Below are 12,861 nucleotides of genomic sequence, written 5' to 3'. Positions count from 1 at the left end.
CCCCCTGTGAATACTGACACACTCCCCAGGGACCCCCCTGTAAATACTGACACACTCCCCGGAGACTCCCTGTAAATACTGACACATGCCCCGGGGACCCCCTGTAAATACTGACACACTCCCCGGGGACGCCCCCTGTAAATACTGACACACTCCCCGGGGACCCCCTGTAAATACTGACACACTCCCCCGGGACCCCCCTGTAAATACTGACACACTCCCCGGGGACGCCCCCTGTAAATACTGACACACTCCCCCGGGACCCCCCTGTAAATACTGACACACTCCCCGGGGACGCCCCCTGTAAATACTGACACACTCCCCGGGGACCCCCTGTAAATACTGACACACTCCCCGGGGACTCCCTGTAAATACTGACACACTCCCCCGGGACCCCCCTGTAAATACTGACACACTCCCCGGGGACCCCCTGTAAATACTGACACACTCCCCCGGGACCCCCCTGTAAATACTGACACACTCCCCGGGGACCCCCCTGTAAATACTGACACAATCCCCGGGGACCCCCTGTAAATACTGACACACTCCCCCGGGACCCCCCTGTAAATACTGACACACTCCCCAGGGACCCCCCTGTAAATACTGACACACTCCCCGGAGACTCCCTGTAAATACTGACACATTCCCCGGGGACCCCCTGTAAATACTGACACACTCACCAGGGACCCCCTGTAAATACTGACACACTCCCCGGGGACCCCCTATAAATACTGACACACTCTCCCGGGACCCCCCTGTAAATACTGACACACTCCCCGGGGACCCCCTGTAAATACTGACACACTCCCCCGGGACCCCCCTGTAAATACTGACACACTCCCCGGAGACTCACTGTAAATACTGACACACTCCCCCGGTGACCCCACTGTAAATACTGACACACTCCCCGGGGACCCCCCTGTAAATACTGACACACTCCCCGGGGACCCCCTGTAGTTACTGACACACTCCCCAGGGACCCCCTGTAAATATTGACACACTCCCCGGGGACTCCCCTGTAAACACTGACAAACTCCCCGGGGACCCCCCTGTAAATACTGACACACTCCCCGGGACCCCCTGTAAATACTGACACACTCCGCGGGGACCCCCTGTAAATACTGACACACTCCCCGGTGACCCCCCTGTAAATACTGACACACTCCGCGGGACCCCTGTAAATACTGACACACTCCCCGGGACCCCCTGTAAATACTGACACACTCCCCGGGAACCCCCTGTTAATACTGACACACTCCCCAGGGACCCCCCCTGTAAATACTGACACACTCCCCCCCGGGGACCCACTGTAAATACTGACACACTCCCCGGGGACTCCCTGTAAATACTGACACACTCCCCTGGGACACCCTGTAAATACTGACACACTCCCCGGGGACCCCCTGTAAATACTGACATACTCCCCGGGGACACCCTGTAAATACTGACACACTCCCCTGGGACACCCTGTAAATACTGACACACTCCCCGGGGACCCCCTGTAAATACTGACACACTCCCCGGGGACCCCCTGTAAATACTGACACACACCCGGGGACCCGCTGTAAATACTGACACCCTCCCCGGGGAACCCCTGTAAATACTGACACACTCCCCGGGGACACCCTGTAAATACTGACACACTCCCCCGGGGACCCCCTGTAAATACTGACACACTCCCCCGGGGACTCCCCTGTAAATACTGACACACTCCCCGGGACCCCCTGTAAATACTGACAGACTCCCTGGGGGACCCCCCTGTGAATACTGACACACTCCCCGGGACCCCCTGTAAATACTGACACACTCCCCCGGGGACTCCCCTGTAAATACTGACACACTCCCCGGGACCCCCTGTAAATACTGACAGACTCCCTGGGGGACCCCCCTGTGAATACTGACACACTCCCCGGGACCCCCTGTAAATACTGACACACTCCCCGGGGACCCCCTGTAAATACTGACACACTCCCCGGGGACCCCCTGTAAATACTGACACACTCCCCGGGGACCCCCCTGTCAATACTGACACACTCCCCGGGACCCCCTGTAAATACTAACAGACTCCCCGGGGGACCCCCCTGTAAATACTGACAGACTCCCCGGGGGACCCCCCTGTAAATACTGACACACTCCCCGGGGACCCCCTGTAAATACTGACACACTCCCCGGGGACTCCCCTGTAAATACTGACACACTCTCCGGGGACCCCCTGTAAATACTGACACACTCTCCGGGGACCCCCTGTAAATACTGACACACTCCCCGGGGGACCCCCGTAAATACTGACACACTCTCCGGGGACCCCCTGTAAATACTGACACACTCCCCGGGGACCCCCTGTAAATACGGACACACTCCCCGGGGACCCCCTGTAAATACTGATACACTCCCCGGGGGACCCCCGTAAATACTGACACACTCCCCGGGGGACCCCCTGTAAATACTGACACACTCCCCGGGGACACCCTGTAAATACTGACACACTCCCCGGGGACCCCCTGTAAATACTGACACACTCCCCGGGGACTCCCTGTAAATACTGTGACACTCCCCGGGGCCCCCCTGTAAATACTGACACACTCCCCGGGGACCCCCTGTAAATACTGACGCACACCCCGGGGACCCCCTGTAAATACTGACACACTCCCCGGGGTCTCCCTGTAAATACTGACACACTCCCCGGGGACCCCCTGTAAATACTGACACGCTCCCCGGGGAGCCCCTGTAAATACTGACACACTCCCCAGGGACCCCCCTGTAAATACTGACACACTCCCCGGAGACTCCCTGTAAATACTGACACATGCCCCGGGGACCCCCTGTAAATACTGACACACTCCCCCGGGACCCCCCTGTAAATACTGACACACTCCCCGGGGACCCCCTGTAAATACTGACACACTCCCCCGGGACCCCCCTGTAAATACGGACACACTCCCCGGGGACCCCCCTGTAAATACTGACACAATCCCCGGGGACCCCCTGTAAATACTGACACACTCCCCCGGGACCCCCCTGTAAATACTGACACACTCCCCGGAGACTCCCTGTAAATACTGACACATTCCCCGGGGACCCCCTGTAAATACTGACACACTCCCCGGGGACCCCCTGTAAATACTGACACACTCCCCGGGGACCCCCTGTAAATACTGACACACTCCCCTGGGACACCCTGTAAATACTGACACACTCCCCGGGGACCCCCCTGTAAATACTGACACACTCCCCCGGGACCCCCCTGTAAATACTGACACACTCCCCGGGGACCCCCTGTAAATACTGACACACTCCCCCGGGACCCCCCTGTAAATACTGACACACTCCCCGGAGACTCCCTGTAAATACTGACACACTCCCCCGGTGACCCCACTGTAAATACTGACACACTCCCCGGGGACCCCCCTGTAAATACTGACACACTCCCCGGTGACCCCCCTGGAAATACTGACACAATCCCCGGGGACCCCCTGTAAATACTGACACACTCCCCGGGGACCCCCTGTTAATACTGACACACTCCCCCCCGGGGACCCCCTGTAAATACTGACACACTCCCCGGGGGACCCCCTGTAAATACTGACACACTCCCCGGGGACCCCCTGTAAATACTGACACACTCCCCGGGGACCCCCTGTAAATACTGACACACTCCCCGGGGACCCCCTGTAAATACTGACACACTCCCCCGGGGACCCCCTGTAAATACTGACACACTCCCCTGGGACACCCTGTAAATACTGACACACTCCCCGGGGACCCCCTGTAAATACTGACACACTCCCCGGGGACCCCCTGTAAATACTGACACACTCCCCTGGGACACCCTGTAAATACTGACACACTCCCCGGGGACCCCCTGTAAATACTGACACACTCCCCGGGGACCCCCTGTAAATACTGACACAAACCCGGGGACCCCCTATAAATACTGACACCCTCCCCGGGGAACCCCTGTAAATACTGACACACTCCCTGGGGTCACCCTGTAAATACTGACACACTCCCCGGGGAACTCCTGTAAATAATGACAAACTCCCCGGGGACCCCCTGTAAATACTGACACACTCCCCCGGGGACTCCCCTGTAAATACTGACACACTCCCCGGGACCCCCTGTAAATACTGACAGACTCCCTGGGGGACCCCCCTGTGAATACTGACACACTCCCCAGGGACCCCCCTGTAAATACTGACACACTCCCCGGAGACTCCCTGTAAATACTGACACATGCCCCGGGGACCCCCTGTAAATACTGACACACTCCCCGGGGACGCCCCCTGTAAATACTGACACACTCCCCGGGGACCCCCTGTAAATACTGACACACTCCCCCGGGACCCCCCTGTAAATACTGACACACTCCCCGGGGACGCCCCCTGTAAATACTGACACACTCCCCCGGGACCCCCCTGTAAATACTGACACACTCCCCGGGGACGCCCCCTGTAAATACTGACACACTCCCCGGGGACCCCCTGTAAATACTGACACACTCCCCGGGGACTCCCTGTAAATACTGACACACTCCCCCGGGACCCCCCTGTAAATACTGACACACTCCCCGGGGACCCCCTGTAAATACTGACACACTCCCCCGGGACCCCCCTGTAAATACTGACACACTCCCCGGGGACCCCCCTGTAAATACTGACACAATCCCCGGGGACCCCCTGTAAATACTGACACACTCCCCCGGGACCCCCCTGTAAATACTGACACACTCCCCAGGGACCCCCCTGTAAATACTGACACACTCCCCGGAGACTCCCTGTAAATACTGACACATTCCCCGGGGACCCCCTGTAAATACTGACACACTCACCAGGGACCCCCTGTAAATACTGACACACTCCCCGGGGACCCCCTATAAATACTGACACACTCCCCCGGGACCCCCCTGTAAATACTGACACACTCCCCGGGGACCCCCTGTAAATACTGACACACTCCCCCGGGACCCCCCTGTAAATACTGACACACTCCCCGGAGACTCCCTGTAAATACTGACACACTCCCCCGGTGACCCCACTGTAAATACTGACACACTCCCCGGGGACCCCCCTGTAAATACTGACACACTCCCCGGGGACCCCCTGTAGTTACTGACACACTCCCCAGGGACCCCCTGTAAATATTGACACACTCCCCGGGGACTCCCCTGTAAACACTGACAAACTCCCCGGGGACCCCCCTGTAAATACTGACACACTCCCCGGGACCCCCTGTAAATACTGACACACTCCGCGGGGACCCCCTGTAAATACTGACACACTCCCCGGTGACCCCCCTGTAAATACTGACACACTCCGCGGGACCCCTGTAAATACTGACACACTCCCCGGGACCCCCTGTAAATACTGACACACTCCCCGGGGACCCCCTGTAGTTACTGACACACTCCCCAGGGACCCCCCCTGTAAATACTGACACACTCCCCCCCGGGGACCCACTGTAAATACTGACACACTCCCCGGGGACTCCCTGTAAATACTGACACACTCCCCTGGGACACCCTGTAAATACTGACACACTCCCCGGGGACCCCCTGTAAATACTGACATACTCCCCGGGGACACCCTGTAAATACTGACACACTCCCCTGGGACACCCTGTAAATACTGACACACTCCCCGGGGACCCCCTGTAAATACTGACACACTCCCCGGGGACCCCCTGTAAATACTGACACACACCCGGGGACCCGCTGTAAATACTGACACCCTCCCCGGGGAACCCCTGTAAATACTGACACACTCCCCGGGGACACCCTGTAAATACTGACACTCTCCCCCGGGGACCCCCTGTAAATACTGACACACTCCCCCGGGGACTCCCCTGTAAATACTGACACACTCCCCGGGACCCCCTGTAAATACTGACAGACTCCCTGGGGGACCCCCCTGTGAATACTGACACACTCCCCGGGACCCCCTGTAAATACTGACACACTCCCCCGGGGACTCCCCTGTAAATACTGACACACTCCCCGGGACCCCCTGTAAATACTGACAGACTCCCTGGGGGACCCCCCTGTGAATACTGACACACTCCCCGGGACCCCCTGTAAATACTGACACACTCCCCGGGGACCCCCTGTAAATACTGACACACTCCCCGGGGACCCCCTGTAAATACTGACACACTCCCCGGGGACCCCCCTGTCAATACTGACACACTCCCCGGGACCCCCTGTAAATACTAACAGACTCCCCGGGGGACCCCCCTGTAAATACTGACAGACTCCCCGGGGGACCCCCCTGTAAATACTGACACACTCCCCGGGGACCCCCTGTAAATACTGACACACTCCCCGGGGACTCCCCTGTAAATACTGACACACTCTCCGGGGACCCCCTGTAAATACTGACACACTCTCCGGGGACACCCTGTAAATACTGACACACTCCCCGGGGGACCCCCGTAAATACTGACACACTCTCCGGGGACCCCCTGTAAATACTGACACACTCCCCGGGGACCCCCTGTAAATACGGACACACTCCCCGGGGACCCCCTGTAAATACTGATACACTCCCCGGGGGACCCCCGTAAATACTGACACACTCCCCGGGGGACCCCCTGTAAATACTGACACACTCCCCGGGGACACCCTGTAAATACTGACACACTCCCCGGGGACCCCCTGTAAATACTGACACACTCCCCGGGGACTCCCTGTAAATACTGTGACACTCCCCGGGGCCCCCCTGTAAATACTGACACACTCCCCCGGGGACTCCCCTGTAAATACTGACACACTCCCCGGGACCCCCTGTAAATACTGACAGACTCCCTGGGGGACCCCCCTGTGAATACTGACACACTCCCCAGGGACCCCCCTGTAAATACTGACACACTCCCCGGAGACTCCCTGTAAATACTGACACATGCCCCGGGGACCCCCTGTAAATACTGACACACTCCCCGGGGACGCCCCCTGTAAATACTGACACACTCCCCGGGGACCCCCTGTAAATACTGACACACTCCCCCGGGACCCCCCTGTAAATACTGACACACTCCCCGGGGACGCCCCCTGTAAATACTGACACACTCCCCCGGGACCCCCCTGTAAATACTGACACACTCCCCGGGGACGCCCCCTGTAAATACTGACACACTCCCCGGGGACCCCCTGTAAATACTGACACACTCCCCGGGGACTCCCTGTAAATACTGACACACTCCCCCGGGACCCCCCTGTAAATACTGACACACTCCCCGGGGACCCCCTGTAAATACTGACACACTCCCCCGGGACCCCCCTGTAAATACTGACACACTCCCCGGGGACCCCCCTGTAAATACTGACACAATCCCCGGGGACCCCCTGTAAATACTGACACACTCCCCCGGGACCCCCCTGTAAATACTGACACACTCCCCAGGGACCCCCCTGTAAATACTGACACACTCCCCGGAGACTCCCTGTAAATACTGACACATTCCCCGGGGACCCCCTGTAAATACTGACACACTCACCAGGGACCCCCTGTAAATACTGACACACTCCCCGGGGACCCCCTATAAATACTGACACACTCCCCCGGGACCCCCCTGTAAATACTGACACACTCCCCGGGGACCCCCTGTAAATACTGACACACTCCCCCGGGACCCCCCTGTAAATACTGACACACTCCCCGGAGACTCCCTGTAAATACTGACACACTCCCCCGGTGACCCCACTGTAAATACTGACACACTCCCCGGGGACCCCCCTGTAAATACTGACACACTCCCCGGGGACCCCCTGTAGTTACTGACACACTCCCCAGGGACCCCCTGTAAATATTGACACACTCCCCGGGGACTCCCCTGTAAACACTGACAAACTCCCCGGGGACCCCCCTGTAAATACTGACACACTCCCCGGGACCCCCTGTAAATACTGACACACTCCGCGGGGACCCCCTGTAAATACTGACACACTCCCCGGTGACCCCCCTGTAAATACTGACACACTCCGCGGGACCCCTGTAAATACTGACACACTCCCCGGGACCCCCTGTAAATACTGACACACTCCCCGGGGACCCCCTGTAGTTACTGACACACTCCCCAGGGACCCCCCCTGTAAATACTGACACACTCCCCCCCGGGGACCCACTGTAAATACTGACACACTCCCCGGGGACTCCCTGTAAATACTGACACACTCCCCTGGGACACCCTGTAAATACTGACACACTCCCCGGGGACCCCCTGTAAATACTGACATACTCCCCGGGGACACCCTGTAAATACTGACACACTCCCCTGGGACACCCTGTAAATACTGACACACTCCCCGGGGACCCCCTGTAAATACTGACACACTCCCCGGGGACCCCCTGTAAATACTGACACACACCCGGGGACCCGCTGTAAATACTGACACCCTCCCCGGGGAACCCCTGTAAATACTGACACACTCCCCGGGGACACCCTGTAAATACTGACACACTCCCCCGGGGACCCCCTGTAAATACTGACACACTCCCCCGGGGACTCCCCTGTAAATACTGACACACTCCCCGGGACCCCCTGTAAATACTGACAGACTCCCTGGGGGACCCCCCTGTGAATACTGACACACTCCCCGGGACCCCCTGTAAATACTGACACACTCCCCCGGGGACTCCCCTGTAAATACTGACACACTCCCCGGGACCCCCTGTAAATACTGACAGACTCCCTGGGGGACCCCCCTGTGAATACTGACACACTCCCCGGGACCCCCTGTAAATACTGACACACTCCCCGGGGACCCCCTGTAAATACTGACACACTCCCCGGGGACCCCCTGTAAATACTGACACACTCCCCGGGGACCCCCCTGTCAATACTGACACACTCCCCGGGACCCCCTGTAAATACTAACAGACTCCCCGGGGGACCCCCCTGTAAATACTGACAGACTCCCCGGGGGACCCCCCTGTAAATACTGACACACTCCCCGGGGACCCCCTGTAAATACTGACACACTCCCCGGGGACTCCCCTGTAAATACTGACACACTCTCCGGGGACCCCCTGTAAATACTGACACACTCTCCGGGGACCCCCTGTAAATACTGACACACTCCCCGGGGGACCCCCGTAAATACTGACACACTCTCCGGGGACCCCCTGTAAATACTGACACACTCCCCGGGGACCCCCTGTAAATACGGACACACTCCCCGGGGACCCCCTGTAAATACTGATACACTCCCCGGGGGACCCCCGTAAATACTGACACACTCCCCGGGGGACCCCCTGTAAATACTGACACACTCCCCGGGGACACCCTGTAAATACTGACACACTCCCCGGGGACCCCCTGTAAATACTGACACACTCCCCGGGGACTCCCTGTAAATACTGTGACACTCCCCGGGGCCCCCCTGTAAATACTGACACACTCCCCGGGACCCCTTGTAAATACTGACACACTCCCCGGGGACCCCCCTGTAAATACTGACACACTCCCCGGGGTCCCCCTGTAAATACTGACACACTCCCCGGGGACTCACTGTAAATACTGTGACACTCCCCGGGGCCCCCCTGTGAATACTCACACACTCCCCGGGGTCCCCCTATAAATACTGACACACTCCCCGGGGACTCCTCTGTAAATACTGACACACTCCCCGGGGTCCCCCTGTAAATACTGACACACTCCCCGGGGACCCCCTGTAAATACTGACACACTCCCCGGGGACCCCCTGTAAATACTGACACACTCTCGGGGACCCCCTGTAAATACTGACACACTCCCCGGGGTCTCCCTGTAAATACTGACACACTCCCCGGGGACCCCCTGTAAATACTGACACACTCCCCGGGGACCCCCTGTAAAAACTGACACACTCCCCGGGGACCCCATGTAAATACTGGCACACTCCCCGGGGACTCCCCTGTAAATACTGACACACTCCCCGGGGACCCCCTGTAAATACTGACACACTCCCCGGGGACCCCCTGTAAATACTGACACACTCCCCGGGGACCCCCCCTGTAAATACTGACACTCTCCCCGGGCCCCCCTGTAAATACTGACACACTCCCCGGGGACCCCCTGTAAATACTGACACACTCCCCGGGGAGCCCCTGTAAATACTGACACACTCCCCGGGGACCCCCCCTGTAAATACTGACACACTCCCCGGGGACCCCCTGTAAATACTGACACACTCCCCGGGGAGCCCCTGTAAATACTGACACACTCCCCCGGGGACCCCCTGTAAATACTGACACACACTCCCCGGGGAGTCCTCTGTAAATACTGACACACTCCCCGGGGTCGCCCTGTAAATACTGACACACTCCCTGGGGACCCCCTGTAAATACTGACACACTCCCCGGGGACCCCCTGTAAATACTGATACACTCCCCGGGGGACCCCCGTAAATACTGACACACTCCCCGGGGGACCCCCTGTAAATACTGACACACTCCCCGGGGACACCCTGTAAATACTGACACACTCCCCGGGGACCCCCTGGAAATACTGACACACTCTCCGGGGACTCCCTGTAAATACTGTGACACTCCCCGGGGCCCCCCTGTAAATACTGACACACTCCCCGGGACCCCTTGTAAATACTGACACACTCCCCGGGGACCCCCCTGTAAATAGTGACACACTCCCCGGGGTCCCCCTGTAAATACTGACACACTCCCCGGGGACTCCCTGTAAATACTGTGACACTCCCCGGGGCCCCCCTGTGAATACTCACACACTCCCCGGGGTCCCCCTATAAATACTGACACACTCCCCGGGGACCCCTCTGTAAATACTGACACACTCCCCGGGGTCCCCCTGTAAATACTGACACACTCCCCGGGGACCCCCTGTAAATACTGACACACTCCCCGGGGACGCCCTGTAAATACTGACGCACACCCCGGGGACCCCCTGTAAATACTGACACACTCCCCGGGGTCTCCCTGTAAATACTGACACACTCCCCGGGGACCCCCTGTAAATACTGACACGCTCCCCGGGGACCCCCTGTAAATACTGACACACTCCCCGGGGACCCCCTGTAAATACTGGCACACTCCCCGGGGACTCCCCTGTAAATACTGACACACTCCCCGGGGACCCCCTGTAAATACTGACACACTCCCCGGGTCCCCCCCTGTAAATACTGACACACTCCCCAGGTACCCCCTGTAAATACTGACACACTCCCCGGGGACCCCCTGTAAATACTGACACACTCCCCGGGGACCCCCTGTAAATACTGACACATTCCCCTGGGGCCCCCCCTGTAAATACTGACACACTCCCCAGGGACACCGTGTAAATACTGACACACTCCCCGGGGACCCCCTGTAAATACTGACACACTCCCCGGGGACCCCCTGTAAATACTGACACACTCCCCGGGGACCCCCTGTAAATACTGACACACTCCCCGGGGACTCCCCTGTAAATACTGACACACTTCCCGGGGACCCCCTGTAAATACTGACACACTCCCCGGGGACTCCCCTGTAAATACTGACACACTTCCCGGGGACTCCCCTGTAAATACTGACACACTTCCCGGGGACACCGTGTAAATACTGACACACTCCCCGGGGTCTCCCTGTAAATACTGACACACTCCCCGTGTCCCCCCCTGTAAATACTGACACACTCCCCCGGGGTCTCCCTGTAAATACTGACACACTCCCCTGGGAACCCCCTGTAAATACTGACACACTCCCCGGGGACCCCCTGTAAATACTGACACACTCCCCGGGGTCCCGCTGTAAATACTGACACACTCCCCGGGGACCCCCTGTAAATACTGACACACTCCCCGGGGAGCCCCTGTAAATACTGACACACTCCCCGGGGACTCCCTGTAAATACTGACACACTCCCCGGGGTCTCCCTGTAAATACTGACACACTCCCCGGGGTCTCCCTGTAAATACTGACACACTCCCCGGGACCCCCTGTAAATACTGACACACACCCCGGGACCCCCTGTAAATACTGACACACTCCCCGGGGTCTCCCTGTAAATACTGACACACTCCCCGGGGGCCCCCTGTAAATACTGACACACTCCCCGGGGACTCCCTGTAAATACTGACACACTCCCCGGGGACCCCCTGTAAATACTGACACACTCCCCGGGAACCCCCTGTAAATACTGACACACTCCCCGGGGACTCCCTGTAAATACTGACACACTCCCCGGGGACTCCCTGTAAATACTGACCAACTCCCCGGGGACCCCCCTGTAAATACTGACACACTCCCCGGGACCCCCTGTAAATACTGACACACTCCCCGGGGACCCCCTGTAAATACTGACACACTCCCCGGGAACCCCCTGTAAATACTGACACGTTCCCCGGGGACCCCTGTAAATACTGACACACTCCCCGGGGACCCCTGTAAATACTGACACACTCCCCGGGACCCCCTGTAAATACTGACACACTCCCCGGGGACCCCTGTAAATACTGACACACTCCCCGGGGACCCCCTGTAAATACTGACACACTCCCCGGGAACCCCCTGTAAATACTGACACGTTCCCCGGGGACCCCTGTAAATACTGACACACTCCCCGGGGACCCCTGTAAATACTGACACACTCCCCGGGACCCCCTGTAAATACTGACACACTCCCCGGGGACCCCTGTAAATACTGACACGCTCCCCGGGGACCCCCTGTAAATACTGACACACTCCCCGGGGACCCCCTGTAAATACTGACACACTCCCCGGGGGACCCCCTGTAAATACTGACACACTCCCCGGGGACCCCCTGTAAATACTGACACACTCCCCGGGAACCCCCTGTAAATACTGACACGTTCCCCGGGGACCCCTGTAAATACTGACACACTCCCCGGGGACCCCTGTAAATACTGACACACTCCCC

At 58.5% G+C, this 12,861-nt stretch overlaps 1 protein-coding gene across 2 annotated transcripts in view; it reads left to right on the top strand.

Annotated features, from left to right (window-relative positions):
* The window catches only part of LOC140404675 (uncharacterized), a 54,080-nt gene that overhangs the window by 37,134 nt on the left and 4,085 nt on the right, over window positions 1-12,861 (top strand). The gene's annotated exons all lie outside the window — the stretch shown is intronic.

The sequence above is a fragment of the Scyliorhinus torazame genome, chromosome 31 (assembly GCF_047496885.1).
Source record: "Scyliorhinus torazame isolate Kashiwa2021f chromosome 31, sScyTor2.1, whole genome shotgun sequence".
NCBI classification, from domain to species: domain Eukaryota; kingdom Metazoa; phylum Chordata; class Chondrichthyes; order Carcharhiniformes; family Scyliorhinidae; genus Scyliorhinus; species Scyliorhinus torazame.
The sequence above is the reverse complement of the archived record's forward strand: the minus strand, read 5'-3'. Positions and strand labels throughout refer to the sequence as shown.